Source organism: Equus przewalskii, chromosome 24 (genome assembly GCF_037783145.1).
Source record: "Equus przewalskii isolate Varuska chromosome 24, EquPr2, whole genome shotgun sequence".
Taxonomy (NCBI): Eukaryota; Metazoa; Chordata; class Mammalia; order Perissodactyla; family Equidae; genus Equus; species Equus przewalskii.
Window position 1 is genome coordinate 4157636 of NC_091854.1, and position 16983 is coordinate 4174618.

Genomic DNA, 16983 nt, shown 5'->3' on the forward strand with positions numbered 1-16983 from the left:
GAACCCCCTTGTTGTAGCTATTTGGGAATTAAACAACCACCACCATAATTTTCATAAATAATTGCTGGATTAAAACAGGATCAAAACTGAAGTTTCAATGATTATAAAATGAGGATAGTGAGCACAGCACTTATCAAAGCTAAGGATTCAGTCAAAGGTGTAATCACAGGCAAAAATCAATATGCTTTATTGATTTATTTAGGAAATTTATAGAATAGTTATCAGATTAATAAATAAAATGAGAAAGACTGTACTTTGATCCATAAATGATAGACATTTAATTACACTCAAACTCTATATATTATGCAATCTCTTGGTATATTAATAATAGAAAAATACTCCTTTAATATGGTAGAGCATATCTGTCATACTTAATGGAAAAATTCATGAAGCATTCTCATTAAATAAGGAATAAGATAAGAATGTCTGCTATGATTGTAATTCTTCAACATTTGTCAGGAAGCTGTAGCCAATGCAATATGTCAAGAAAAAGAATTCAGTTAAATAAGTATTATAGGAAGGTGGGGGGGGGCACAAAATGGGTGAATGGGATCAAAAAGTGTGAACTTGCAGTTATAAAATAAATAAGTCATGGAGATGTGATGTACAACGTGGTGACTATAGTTCATAATACTGTGTTGCATATTTGAAAGCTGCTAAGAGAGTAGATCTTAAAAGAGCTATCACGAGAAAAAATTTTATAACTATGGTGAAGGATGTTAACTAGACTTATTTTGATGATCAATTTGCAATGGATACAGATATTGAGTCATTTGGTGCACACCTGAAACTCATATAATGCTATGTGTCAATTATATATCAATTAAAAAAAAAGAAAGAAAAGTATTATGAAAGAAGAGATTTACATATGGTATGAATTCTCTATGCGGGAAATCCAATAACATCAACAGAAAAACTAGTAAAATAGAATTCAATAAAAAGGTCAAATACAAATAAAATATAGAAAAATTAATAGTTTATATAAATTATCAATAATCAGAATGCAACATAAATGAAGCACTAGTCACTTTAGAAACACAAAAATCTATATAATTTCTTAAATAAACTTAACAAGAAAAGAACTCATTAAACTTATTTTAAAATTACTTGGAAGAATCAATTCCTATGGAGAGCTAAATCTACTTTGAAAAAAAAGCACAGAAAGGATATTTGTCTTATTAGATACTGTCATATTATAAAGCTATAGTTAAAGAATCTGGTGCGAAGAAAAATAGACCAATAGCACAATCTAGAGGTCTCAGAAGCAGACATGTTTATGTGGAAAATTAACATACAATAGAGGGGGACCAAGGTATTCATAGAAAAGAGACAGATTGTTTAGTAGATGGTGTTGGGAAAAATGTCTTACTGTACATAAAAAAATAAATCATGATGAATAGAGAAGAATTCCAGATAGATTAAAGATCTAAATGTGGAGGTAAAATCATAAAGCTAACAGACAATAATGCAGAAGTGTATCTTGGGTCCCTAATAGTGGGAAGGTACAACACTCCAGAATCATTCCATGTGGAAAACTGCTTAATTTGATTACTTCACACCATAGATTTTTATTCAATGTCAGATACCATTGGGGCTAATATCTGGAATATACATGAGCTTCATATGAACAAACAAGAAGCAGATATAAATCGCATTAGAAAAATGGTCCAAGAATATATGTAGAGGCAATTCATAGAAGAGGAAACCCAAAGGACTAATAAACTTACAAAGAAATGCTCAAAATCGTTAGTAATTAGATGAATGCAAATTAAAACAGCAACGACATATCCCTGAAGACCCTTCAGAAAGATAAAGCATTAGCTGACACTGCTAAGTGTTGGTAGGAGGGGGGAATATAGGACTCCTCAGGCACTGCTGGTTGGAGCACAGAATAACATAGACAACCTGTAGCAATCTGGCCATACTTAACCAAATTAAACAAAGCTATGCCTTATGACCAGCGATTTGACTCCCTACAAAACTGTAAGTGGAAACAAATGAAGATGTTCCTTGAAGCATCGTTTCTGTGGCGGGAATTTGGAGGCAATCCAGTTATCCATTGTTGGAGGAATGGATTACATAAATATGATGATGCATGCTATGGAAATCCATACCAGTTAGGACCAGTGAACAATGTGCAGTTATGTACTCATAGCAACATGGATAAATTTTATGGAATGAAAAAAGCAAGAAACAATGAAATTTACAACACTAGCATTTATGTAAATTAACAATACATGCGCACGATCGAATACACATTTCACAGAAACACAAAGCCTCGAAAAAGATATAAAAACAAATGAAAGTTGTTACATTTGAGGGTAAGGAAGGAAATGGGAATGAAGAATAGAGGTTAAAGGGAATAAATAAGTATAAAAGAGAGGAGCCTTGCGAGACAGAGTAAAAGGAAAGAAGAAAAGAAAACAAAACAGTAAATAGATACAAGGAGGATATTTTTGAAGGACTAAAAGGAAGACTTGATTAAGAGAAATCACATGGCGTGTTCTCAGATTTAGAAGTTTAGAATTATAACAATGCCAATTTTTAGAAAATTTAGTCATAAACGTAATCCAATTCCATTAAAAATTCGTGGGAGAGAGGAGACCCTGATGGCCTCGTGGTTAAAGTTTGGCACTCTCACCGCTTCGGTGGCCCGGGGTTCATTTCCCAGCCATGGAACCACACCACCTGTCTGTCAGTTGTCACGCTATGGTGGGTTCTCACATAGAAGAACTAGAAGGACTTACAACTAGGATATACAACCATGCACTGAGGCTTTGGGAGAAGAAAAAAAAGCCAAGGAAGATTTGCAATAGATGTTAGCTCAGGGTGAATTTTTCTGTGCAAAAAAAAAAAAAAAATTGCGGGAGATTGCTTTTGTAACTAAACAAGGTGATTAGGTGCTGGATACCTTCCTTTTTCACTTCTTGACTCTTTTCCACCCTGCTCTGTGTCCCCGATGGGGAGGAACCGCATCAAAGGGCTCCCTTGCTTTCTGGTTTCAGGTGGGGTTTGCAGGGCAGTAGACTGCAGGACAGGAGGAGGGTTATTGGTGGGCGGTAGTGTTTATTCCAATCTCTGCCTCCTTGCAGGATCGCTGTGGATTGGAGGAGCCCTCTACTGTCAGGTAGATTGCCCCACACTTCTCTTTGCACCTTCAGGCTTAGGGGTGGGAATGGTTCCTGGCTGTAGCTGACCCCAAGATGGTGCACTATTCACAGTTGCATAAAAACAACCGAGAAAATTGTGAAAAAGATTACTGAGGAGTGACTCGTGCTATCAGATAAATTTAAGTGTATCCAAAACTACAGTAATTAAAGCAAAGCGATAGTGGTACAAGAATAGGCAAACTATGAGAAAGTCCTGAAATACAGGCCAATGTGTTTGTGTTTTTATTTGTGCATGTATAAATATAAGAAAGGGTAATATTTCAATGGTTTGGTCATATTTAGTTAATTACTTTGAAACTAAAAAAACTGAAGTCCTATGTCATGGCACACTCTGAGATAAATTCAAGGTGGACGAAACAGTGAAATGCGGAAGGAGGGAAGGAAGGGAGAAAGAAAGAAAAAGAGAGAAGAAATTGAGAAAAAGTTAATTTGGAATATAGTTGGGAAAGATACACTTAAGCATAAAAATAAGGGTAGAAATATTGAAGACAGTGATAGATTTGACTAAATAAAATCTACAAAAATGAACTGTCTATATTAAATAATAAATTCAAACGGCAAATGTCTAGTAAAAATGTATTTGCAAATGATTGGTAAATAATTAATTAAAAAAAATCTTAGCTTTCTCAAAATAATTTAAAACATGAACAACTCAATAGAAATGAAAGAATTCACTAAAGGAAATTGCAAATGACCAATCAACTTATGACAATATATTTAACAACATCACTACTAAAATGAATGTAAATTAAGATGATATGACACTATTTCACTTATTAACGATGAAAATATAAAACCTAGTGCTGGCAGGTTTTTGGAAAAATAGAAGTGTAAATTATTAAAACTTTTATGGATGCAATGCACACATACACATATATTTAAACTTTCTCTAGGTATTTTTTTCTATGAAAATAATCAGAAAAAAGGGAAAAATGTATGTAAAAGGAAGTTTATCATGACATTACTTGTGATATTAAAAAATTGGAGATAATCTAAATATCCTAAATTGGTAATTAAAGTAGGGCATAACTATATGATTGCATACTATAAAGTCATATATGCTCTTTTTACATAATATTTAATAGAGTGCAGGAAATTCGTACCTTTCTTTTGGTTAAAGGGAAAGAACAGTCCACAGGGTTTAAACATATTAAATATGAGCTCAATTAAATATAAAGGCAGTGTGTATTCTCAGAAAAAGAATAGAAGATAAAAATGCCTATATATGTATTTTTTTTTTTTTTGCTGAGGAAGATTTTCTGTGAGCTAACATCTGTTGCCAATTTTCCTCTTTTTGTATGTGAGCCATTGTCACAGGAGGCCACTGACAGACAAGTGATGCAGGTCTGTGCCCAGGAACTGAACCTGGGCCATGGAAGTGGAGTGTGACGAAATTAACCACTAGGCCACCGGGGCTGGCCTTGTCAAAATATTAAAAATTATTATCTCTGGGTTATTACTATGAACATGGTCTTAAGTTTCTTCTTTATATATTTCCTCTATAATTTATAATTAATAAAAATAAAAACTTTTTTTTTGATGAGGAAGATTGTCCCCAAGCTAACATCTGTGCCAATCTTCCTCTGTTTTGTATGTGGGACGGCACCACACCATGGCTTGATGAGTGGTGTGCAGTCTGTGCCTGGAATCCGAACCTTGGGCTGCCAAAGTGGAGCACACAAACTTACCTGCTATGCTATTGGGCTGGCCTCAAATGAAAACTTTTTAATTTTTTTGAGGGAGACTAGCCTTGAGCTAACATCTGCTGCCAATCCTCCTCTTTTTGTTGAGGAAGATTGGCCCTGAGCTAACATCCGTGCCCATCTACCTCTATTTTATATGTGGGATGCCTGCCACAGTGTGGCTTGACAAGTGGTGCATAGGTCCACACCGGGGATCTGAACCGGTGAACCCTGGGCCGCTGAAGCAGAAGGTGCACACTTAACCACTGCGCCACTGGGCTGGCCCCAAATAAAAATTTTTTGATTTGTAAAGTTTAAGTTTAAAATGGGCTGTTCCTTTAATTATGTTACACATAGTGTGACAAAGTCTTGCTGACTAGACAGTGAGCCATTGCAAATCCCAGATTTGAATTAGTGAAGAATGTTGCCGGAGGACTTCACGCCATTTATTATGTGATTTATAACAAATATGAATATTTACCATAGTATTCTTAAATTGCAGTGATGGGCCAAATGATATATATTTGCTATATAAAATAATGCATTTGTTAGGCTGATTATTTTATTGGAGATTTTAAATATCTGAATGATAATAATAAATGCTTATATTTGAAGCTTTTTATATAGATTACAAAGTGCTATTTTGCAACAAATCATCACTAAAAGATAAACTGAGGCATATTAAAAATTTTAAGAGTTTATTTGAGCAAAAATTGATTCAAATCAGGCTGCGCCGAACTGGAAGTCGTTAGGAGTGCTACAGTGGTCAGAAATGAGGGGCGAGGCTTCTACAGAGAAGGTGAGGAAGCACAAGAAATTATTTGATTGGCTATAGCTTAAAGCTTAGTTGCTTGTTTGCGACCGGCTTTCTTTAGGTTTGAGTTTTGTAACCTTGAGGCATTCACAGGTTTAGGTTTTGGTTTGCTTGTTTAGGCCCCCCCCCCCCCCCCCCCCCCCCCCCCGCTTTAAAGCCACCCCAGCCTAATGGCCTCCTTGATTGCTTAATTTAGCACAAGTAACACAGTTACTATTATTCCCATTATTTAGGTCAGAAAACAAATTCAGTTTTCTGTTTTCTGAGGGGCCCAATCATTAATTGATGACAATATAAGAAGTGGACATTCGCATCCTACCACTCATTGCTCTTCCGCTCCATGACACTGGCTTGAACATAGAAAGAATGGATGGCCTTTGGGGATCAAAGTGTTAGCTATATTATGTGCTCTCTGTCAGACTGGAGAACAAAGCAAGGCCCTTTACTTTCTCCCTTAAACTCTCCTGTCTTCCTTCTTTCTTCCCTCACTCTCTCCCTTCTCACCTTTGAACACAGCCACGCCCATTCACTTACGGCTACTCTTGCCTTACAATGGCAGAGTTGAATAGTTGTGACAGAGACTGTACGGCCATCAAAGTCTAAAATGTTGATAATCTGATCTCCTTTACAGAAAATGTTTGCCGATGCCTGCTGTGTAGGAAAGGATTCCCAAAACAGAAATGAGAAGGCTTTCAGAAAGAGTTTTTAATCGCTTCAAATCACCTTGATTTTAATTTTTTGCAGGAATAAAAATCTCGAAGACATTGAACCTCCCTGGCATATGTAACAGAACTATTTTTTAAAAGAGCTATTTCCTTAAAAAGCAGAGACCCAGTGGCGAGCTGTCCTCTATAGGGTTGTGTTGACAGAGTCACAATGAATTGCTCATTTCCCAGTGGACCTGGGAAGCTATTTGAGCAGGTAATATATACATAAACCCAATGAAAACCATCGACAAGTCTAGTGTAGACAGACCTGGGAATTGGGCAGGTACATGGGAATTAAGAGAGAGTAGCAGTTGACACACATAAACTTGGGTATGGAGAATTCCTGAATGAAATGGGAACTTCAAAACACTAAGAAAAGGGGGAAATGAGGATTTTTGTACCAGAAGCAACTTAAGGAGACTCTGGATAGAGCATTATGCTTAGCAATTCCTTATTACCTATATGCCTACACCCTACCCTTCCACAGTGTGAGACCTGGCTGTGGGAAAGAGTTGTGAAGGCCTTTTTGTTAGGGTACACCTGAGGATTAAGCAGGCCATATTGTCTCACTATGGGAGAAAACAACAATATCTTGGCAGGAACGTGATGTTATCTAAACCCTGTTAAAAACAAGACAACAGGCCAAAATGAAGTCACTTATGCTAAGCCCTATGTCACCACTTAATTATAGTTTTGGGTCTCCCAGAAATGGAATCTTCAACCAGTCAATCAGGAATCGCCTAATCAGCACTAGTTAGCTAACCTGCCTGCCAGACCCCTGCCACCCCCTGAAGGAAAGTGACCATGCAATAACCAGCCTGCTTTTTTTGTCTAGTCTAACATTCTTGTTCTCTCTCCCTTCTGTCTATAAAACTCTCCTTTTGTACGGCTCCTCGGACCCCCTTTCTGTCTGCTAGATTGGATGCTGCCTGATTCACGAATTGTTGAATAAAGCCAATAAGATCTTTAAAATGTACTCAGTTGAATTTTGTTTTTTAACAACCCTAAATGCTCTAGATGTCTGGATGGTTTCAAACCAGATATAAAGATTCTTCATGTAGGATCTGAAAAAGGGGATTAAAAACCACAGATAAGTGTGCTGCAACACAAGACGTGAGAGGAGTGGTGAGAGATGGCTTTAGAGGGGAGGCAACAAGGAGGGGAATTTTTGGGATCCGGGTAAAGTGAGAGGATGGCTACCATGTGGGCCGTGCATGAATATGCTGAGCTAAGGAGAAGAGAAAACACAGTTCAGAGAGAAGAGAGGATAAGAGACCACGAAGGACGAACAAGGGAAGAAAAGGATAAGAATGTGGAAGCTCCGGGTAAAGAGAATGGAGTGAGGAGTGAGGAACAGATAAGATGGTATCAACCGGTGCCACAGTGCACTCCGTCCGTTTTTAAAGACATGATTTGCCAGGGTTATAATGGGACATAATGGATTATAATGCACAGTGCCTTCTTTCAAGGAACTGGCAATCTGGGGTTGGGGGCGGTGGGAGAGAAAACATGTACACATAAAAATGAACTAATAGTACAAGGCAGTAAAAGGAATATAATCTACAGAATCATAGCAGGTGGTTTAACCCACGCAGATGTGAACTGTAAAACATATTTCTTTTTCACTCCTGAGTTCCTTTTTAAAAAACATCTCAGATCAGTGATTCAGTTAAAAAATGGTACCTAGGGCAGTAGTTTCCACTAAGGTTATCCTGAGGGTCACATCTAAGTGGCATAGATAATCAAAAAGACCATGTATATATTTGCATTTAAAGTGGTATGATTTACATGTTTTTGCATATCCATGTACTATGCATAAAATTATGTTGACTGTAAGGTCTGCCTTTATACACAATATTAAGCTTTAAGTTCGTAGGCTGGAGGGAATCAGTTCTTACTTTTTCTTGCCTTCCTCTTTCTCACTCATCTTCTGCCATTGATCTAACCATCTTGTGGGAAAGGAGAAGGAAAGGTGCACAGGGACTGGGCAGGCAGAGGGTTGAATGCTGGTAGGGATTTCAATCAGACCCTAGGCTGGACAGCAGTGGACCCAGCTGATCAGGGTGCCATGTTCCCACAAAATCATATAAGGTTATGTGCTCTGTGTCAGAGAGAGGCTCTGTCAACAATTGTAAAAAATGTGCTCATACTATTAATAAAATTGATTATTTATGTCTGTCTGTTTTCTCTCTTGTGCCGTCTAAGAGACATAATCCTTGAAAGACAGGGATTAATATAAGTGGTCACCATTTATTGAAAACTTATTATATACTTGGTATTGTGCTAGCTACTTTATATATAGCTTTTCATTCTATTTTTTTTTAAATAATTACGTTATGAAGTAGGTATTGTTATCCATACAACTGAAAAAAATGAGACTTAGAGAGATTAAGTGGTTTACCCAAAGTCACCCAGCTAATAAATGGTAGAGTAAGGATTCACTGATTGATTCGTTTAATACATATTATGTGCCTCATATGTATAAAACGCTGGTGAGGTTTATCTGTTGAACTCCAGAGTCATGCCAAGTACTATACATAATTAGGATAATTATTCCCTGCCTTAAAACTTATTCTTTGGCTGTCTTTCTTTTGGCAAATAGTAGAACCATTCACCCACTCACTGAAGTCAGATCCAGAGAACCGTCTTAGATTATACCTACTCCATCCATTCCTATATCCAATCACCCAGTCCTCTCAGTTCTACCTTCTAAATATCTCACTCTTCCAAGCCTTCCTCCAAATCTGTGTTGCCACCAACACGTCTTTTGCTCATATTACCATACAGCTTTCTCCCTGTTCTCTATGCCTCTAGAAAATGAGAAGGAGTAATCAGAGATGGTAGAGATGACATATTAAGCATCTTTGTTTCCCTGTGCTTAACACAGAGGCAAGAACAATAAGGACTTACTGTTGGTTGAAGAATTTCTTGAATAAAGTTCCTATAAGTGACACTTTGAAAACTAATCTGTCCTTGAGATGAGGACTTATTTAAATATACATATACTTTGAGAAAGTCTTCCTGGGTACAGAATCATACATACTGACATACCGATATATAATATTTGTAGACCTGGACATTTTCATATGAGGTGCCATTGGTGAGGAATAAATCTTTACTGCAAAGAACCGCTGGATCTAGCTCACTCTGTCATATAAAGTAGTGGTTCTACATGGAGGCGGGGGAAGAATTGTTATGATGAACGCGATCCTAGAAATCAGGCTGAGAGAGAGCCCCCAGACTGAGGAAGAAATCCAGATTTTAGAAATTCCAGCAGATCAACTTTAGGCACTTTCTGGAAATGAGTTCTTATCATTCATGTCAACCAATTCTTTCCCCATTTCCCAATGTAAAATGTACCAGCCAAGGTGATTTCAAGCCAATTTAATAAACATTTATTATGGATGGATTGTGTGTCAGAGGATTGAAAGCTAAATAAGTAATACAGTGGGGGTTGGAAATTACTTAGTAATGCATAAGCAGAATCTGTGCCTTCAAGGAGATAAATGAACACATCAATCTTTTAATGTTTATAATTTACTTTCACATAAACTATCTCTTATAATTTTATTTTCATAACTATTGTCTCCATTTTAGTGATGAGGAAACTAAAGCTCAAAATTAAATGAACCGCTCAGCATCACACTACCAATGACAATTAAAATGCAGGATTTCTGATGCCAAATCTTGGCTGTCATATCATGCTGCCAAGTTGCTGAGGAAATTAATTAATTAATTAATTCAATAATTCATTAATTAAGAAAATACTATTGAACACCTGGGCTGTTCTAAGCACTAGGGATGTGTCAGTGAACAAAAGAGATGAAGATGTCTGCTCTCAAGGTGCTTGCGTTCTTGGCTATCCCTTGCTGAGCTGCAAATCCCCCTTTCTATGGGAAGACCCTGTCTGTGACACACTGAGGCTTTAAGATTCTTTCCCCATAAGGATGGTAGTTTACTCCGGAAAAACTGTCCTCAGGCTCTCATCATGGAGCCCGGCTTCTTGGACCACAAGCTTTTGGATTCGTTCTTTTTAATTATATGTCATCAATTTGGCTGCTGCACATATCAGTTACTACAGAGTTATTTAAGAGCACAAGGCTGTTTGCCTTTAATTAATTTAAATTTAAACACACAATGTTAGGAAAATTAAGTAGACAAAAACATTTTCATGCATCATAGGCATTTTGCAAACATATACAGTGTAACCTGTTAATTACATTTTCCTTCACAAACCATTTATCTTTTCAAAGCCTTGCCTAATAACTTGATGCTTCTCACTTAACATTTTTAGCTGCTTGTGATTCATTTCTCCAGGCTGTTTCCAAAGGGACTACCATGTCCCAAATGAGAAGGAATCTTACAATAATGTGGTACGATAAAACAGCAACAGCGTATACTGTCTCATTTTAGCCCAAAGACCACGTGGGATCATCTGAATATTCAGAGAACTTACTTAGATAAAATGATATAATGAATCCTTTCCTAATCAGTGCCCTTTCTTTAATTTGAAGGAAGCTCATCGAAAGATCTATAATAGAAATTTCCAAAATGTGATACATATCCCACGTAGTTATCCAACGGCATCACCATTCATACAACCAGTAAGATAACAGAAAATATGTATATTGGTCTTTCCCCTGGTTTCTGACACAGAGTTCCTAAAACTCTTGTAATTTCTAAAGTGATAAAAACACTAGGAGCATCTCTTGTTCTAATGAGGCGACTTTGGATGGGCTTCTGGTTGCTCCTGGATGGGTGCTGGTCACCAGAATGACCAAGTCATGATTAGAATCTTGGAAATTTTACCCCCCACCCCCATTCTCCCAAGAGCGGGGAGGGGCTGGAAATGGAGTAAATAATTGATCACGACAATGTGAAGGAGCCTCCAGAAAATCCCAATAATATGGAGTTTGGAGAGCTTCCAGGTTGGTGACCACATTCACATTCCAGGAGGGTGATGCATCCTGATTCCACGGGGACAGAAGTTCCTGTGCTCAGGACCCTCCCAGACCTTCCCTATGCATCTCTTCATCTGGTTGTTCATCTATATCTTTCATCATATCCTTTAATAAACTAGTTAACATAAATGTTTCCTTGAGTTCTGTGAGCTGTTCTAACAAATAATCGAACCCAAAGGGGAGGATGCTGTGGGGATCTCTAACTTGTAGCCAAGTCAGACAGAAGTTGTGGGTAACCTGGGGACATGCTACTTGCTATTGGGAAGTGGGTGGGAGCAGTCTCATGGGACTGGGCCCTTAACCTGTGGAATTGGATGCTATCTCCAAGTAGATAGTGTCAGAATTGGGTTAAATTGTAGGACACCCAGCTGTGTCAGAGAATTGCTTGATGGGGAAAAAACCCCACATATTTGGTGACTAGAAGCGTCAGAAGTGGAAGCATTCTGTGTGAAAGTAAATGAGAAAGACACAGAACTGTATATTTTTCCAATACATACTCCTAAGCTGAATCCAGGGACTCATTCTTGCATCTTTTCCCCTCACTCCCAGTAGACCATCAGGGACGATAGCGACTATCTATCAGTTCTAGTCATAGCCGTCTAATTGAACTTGCCGTCTCTCCGTTCCAGTCAGACTTTTTCTTCTGTTTAAACTATTCCAACAGAATTCAATTTCATCTCCTGTCCCCAAGCTCCACCACAGAAGACAGGTGTGTAGTGAGGAATTCCACCCTAGCTCCAGCCGTGCCAAATGATTTGCAGTGGCCCTATCCTTTCAGATCTCCATGCCTTCACATATCTTGTTCTTTTTCTTTCTACAAAGCTCTTTCCTTTTAGTCTTCCTAAAATTCTACAATAGTTTTTCATACTCTAATCAGGAGCCACTTTTCTTTCAAATGAAGCATTTCCCTCCTCCTCACACCCTCCCCCTTTCTTCACTTGGTATGGGTAAAAATGGGCTCCGCCCCTTGGTCCCCAAGGTACCCAGTGCAGCACCTAATGCTTTACAATGACTTTCCTTTGCATGCCTGTCTCTCTCCTCTACACTGTCCACTGCTTTGATTATAGGCATTAGGCATGTGTTTCCCTAGCCCCTAACAGAGTGATGTGAACTCAGGGACTCCTACTGGATGAGTAAATAGGCACCTTCGATAGGGAGGAAACGTCCCCACGCTCAGGTGCAGGGTAGCTCTGAGGCAGCACACCTTACAAAAGGTTACAGGATGCTCTTTCTGGAAAGTGGTGCGGTGTGCCATATTTGCTAACCTTCTTTTTTCCTTCTTTCCCTTCATGTCACTGTCCTTTCTTTCCAAATAGGTGTAAAATTTCTATCCAAATATTTGCCATGTCTTAGCAAAATAATAATTGTAGAGCTTTTGGCATTGGAAGTATTTCTGCTACTCCTGGATATTTTCTTGCAACTGGTAACACCAGCCAGTGGTAAATGTCTTGGTCACAGTGTCCAAACCACAAGCCGTATGCTATGCCTGCAGTCTGCATGGGGCTTCTTGATCAATACTTCTCTTCTATACTTTCAAGAATAAAGTCCTCAACTTAACCTGTTTGTTTTCTTTGTGTTATTTATACACTCATGTGTCCAAGAAAAAGTGAGAGGACTTGAACTTGCTTGTATTACTGATGTATAGGACAAGATCATCTTTGTCATGTATTCTGGCCTACGGTGCACAGCCAATTTCCAAAACATAAAATATAAATCTGGGCAAAACAGGTGAATTTGATAATTCTTTGGCAAAGTACACTTGTTCACACACCACACCCCCTGAAAACGGATGTTTGACAATACCTTGGGATTGATTTATATTAATTCATTGGTGGAAACTGTCTAGGGATGATTTTACAGTCCAAGCTATTAAACTAGGCTCAAACATCTGATTTTAATGGTTTCTTTAATATTCGCTTGATATTTCTTATATGCAGCCATAGTGGTCTCCAATGGATTTAAGGAAAAATGTAAGGAAAATCAAACTTACTATTGAGAGATTCTGCCATTTTTACATAAGAATGGTCTTCCTTAGGAGGATAATTTGAGAACCATGAAAATGAGTCATCTTTCTGGAGGAAACGTTTAAATAAAAACTATTCTATAAATCATCACAAATACATCAGAAAAAGTAAGGTTAGGTTGTGCCTACCTTTGCTCTTCTGGCTTTCTCTGCCAGGGTGCTCTTTAGCACCAATTCACCTGATAAATACCTTCACTCTTGCTTTCCCTTAACCACCTCACCCTGCTCCGTGATGACTACAGCAGCTGTTATATTCCATTAGAGAGTCATTTGTTTATACATGGTTCCTCAGCTAGACTGAGCTTAGCAGGTAGGACTCGCATATATACATTTGCACCTAGAACAAGATCTGAGCTAGATCTGGTGTTTTAATATTAGGCCCTTGTCATTAACTACAGAAAATCTGTGGTTTCTGTTTATGTACTTCACCAATGTTCCCTCTTAGTCTAGCCTTTATCATGGAATTTAACACAGGCTGCTTTACTCCAATCTTAGAGAAACGCCCGCTCCGCAGCTACTCTCTTACCCGGGAAGTGACCACTTTCCCCTTGCCGGCCTCTGCCATTGCTCTGCCCCTGAATCTCTTGGATTACTGCCTTTGTCTTCTGTGAGGTGAGCACAGGGAGCTCATTCAGCTTCATAGTTGGACATACGGACTCTGGTGTCGGGTGGGTTTGCATCCCAGCTCTGCCACTTACTAGCTGTGTGATCTTGGTTTACTCACTTAATCTTTGTGTTTCCATTGACCAGAAACTTAGAGATGCTAATTTTGTTTCCCTGTTTGCATGAGCTTTCTTATTTTCAAAACAAGACTCACCTCATAGGCTTGTTGGAAGTATTAAAGGATAAGAGGTGTAAGTTTCTTAGAACAGGACCTGAGAGATGGCAAATGCTTAATAAATGTTACTTATTGTTGTTCTTTCAAACTTCAGTGGGAGAAGGGGTTTTATAAGTCAGTTTTTCTTGGTTGGAAGAACATCTTTCAAATTAGGGTATAAACTGAAAATAGTTCTGCAATTAAATAAACATAAATTCTTTGAAACTTTCTATAATGCCATTAAAAATACCTCTTATTACCGCCGCTTTAGGTTTTTCTGTTTTATCACTTCTTATCACCTTATCAAGTTATACAGACACTTCCTACTTTAATTTTGTTCCCTGGACCAGCCGCACCAGGGTCACCTGGGGGCTTGTTAGACATTCAGAATTTCAGGACCTACAGAAATCCTACTAAATTAGAATCGGAATTTTAATAAAAACTCCATATGATTTTTATGCACATTAAAGTTTGAGGAGCACTGATGTAAACCATACTGTAGTTTCCCCATTAAAAAAATGGGAATAATCTGAGTACCTGCCTCACCGGTTTGTTGTGAGATTAGATGTGTTAATGCACGTAAAGCATGCTGAACAGTGCCTGACACATATAGCAAATGTTAAAAACACGTTAATATACATGCAGTGTGGAGGAAAATGGAAAGGAGATTACCGAACTCTTTTAATTGGTCACAAAAAAAACACATGCCAAATATTGTGTTCAGTTTTGGGTGCCATAAATTATATAGACATTAAAAAACCGTAACATATTCAAAGGAGAGTGATCAGAGTGTTGAGGAAAACTAAACTTTGTATCAGAAGAGTGGTTAAAGATACTAGGAATATTTATGCTAGAGAAGAACACACTTGTGGGAGATGATAGCTGCTTTCATATTTTTGAAGGTTCAGATTTATCTTTGTGATTCCAGATGGTAAAATCAGGACAAACGCATGGATGTAATAGATTTCATTCAAAATAAGGAACAGATTTCATTTCCTTACAGTTAGATCTGTTCAAAGTGGAATGGAGTTTCTTGCAAGGAGGTGAGTTCTCTGCATCGAAGTGTCCTAACAGACCTCATGTTCACCTTTCTGGGACAGCAAGAGGGACTCATAAGCTGGATGGTTTCTGAGGGGCCTCCCGACTCTGAGATGCATGATTCTACGAAAGATGTGACTGAAAGGGTACTTAGATTTCTTCCAGATTCTAGAAGTTTCAACCTCTTTGGCATTGAGGAAAGTCATAGCAAGTGACTTTGACCATCTGTTACCTGACTAATTCTTTATACATCCTTTCACTCTTTCTAAATAGTTCTTTGTCCTTCTTTTCCACATTTCCAAAGCAAGAAGAAAGAGACAGCAAGTCAGTCCTCCCTACAACCAGATATAAACTGTCCTCCACTAAGTTGGCCCTCTCAAATCAGGAGACAATAATCTACATAACTCTTAAGAGGGAATACAGCTACGGCATCTCCCAGCAGTCTCTTAGATATTTACTTCTTGAAATTATGTTAAGGTGAATGGGACTTCCTTTACCAAAGGAGTAGAAGGTTTATATGCAAGGCTTTTATATTGCTCCAGTAAAAATTAGGTAGGAATATTCTACGAAGATCTTGGACCCACTTGGAGTAATCTATTTTAAAGCCAATGTAAACAAATGTTAGAACTGAAAGTTACTTAATCAACGAAGTAAGAGGTTACAAACCCATCTATGTTCATTGTATCACTGTATCATTGCATCATTCCTTCCACCAAAAGGAGTAAATACTAGAAGAATTCCAGGCACCAAGTCAAGGCCAGTAGGGGTAATACAAGTTGGATTAGCTCAAATAAGAGCAGACTTCTTAATCTGACCTACACGAGGGTGAAGAAATAAGGCAGAACAATTGTCTAGTCTTTCAGGAGCAACACTTGGTCTTGTGAACTTGATAGAGCAAAGGGCAAAATTGGAAATGGAACAAAAATGAACCGATGATCCTCTGTGTGTTAGAGACTTCCACGTATATTTTTTCATTTAAGTCTCACAACAAGGCTTGGAGGAAGGTTAAGCTCTTCTTACTTTATAGATGAGGTAGCTGAGGCTTAGAGGACTTGACTTACTGGCTCAAAGTCACACAACTAATTAGTGGCTGAGCTGATATTCATACTTGGATGTTTTAATTTTCAATGTCGTTTCTTTCTAATTATACCCAAACTCCTGGAATTTACAAAATTTATCCCTGAGATTAGACAACAAACAGAAAGGTAGAAATTCTTTTAAGTGAATGCTCACTGTCAGTCATTTCAGTAACTTGACAAACAGTGTTCCAGGTGGATAATGGCAGACACCAAATCTTTGAATGGCAAAAGAGGGAGCTTTTCAGAAGCACGTGGGTCCTAGAGCACTTCCGGTGCTTCTGATCAGACTTACCTCTGCAGTTCCCGGACTCCTTCAGGAAGCAGTACAGCAAGGGAAGGCGATTTGAAGACTCCAAATTGCTAAGAAAAAAACAACCAATCAGCATCCATGTCCTCCCTGTTATGTTCAGGTGGGAAAGTGTGTGGAGCTGGGGTTCAAGGGCTTAGAGGCTGCAGTGTTGGAAGAACTACTGTTTCATTCAGCATGAGGGCAAAGAATGGAGGGATTGGCTGTGATACAAGTGTCAATAGTTAAAGCTATAATCACAACTTCAGGAGAGATCAACACCTACCGTACAAGAGGATTTAAAAATCCAATAAATAAAGCTAAATAGAGCTGCTATGCTGAATGGTGGCAAAAAGCCATGGTTTACTGGCAACATAGAACATCATTGCATAATGGCTGAACACAA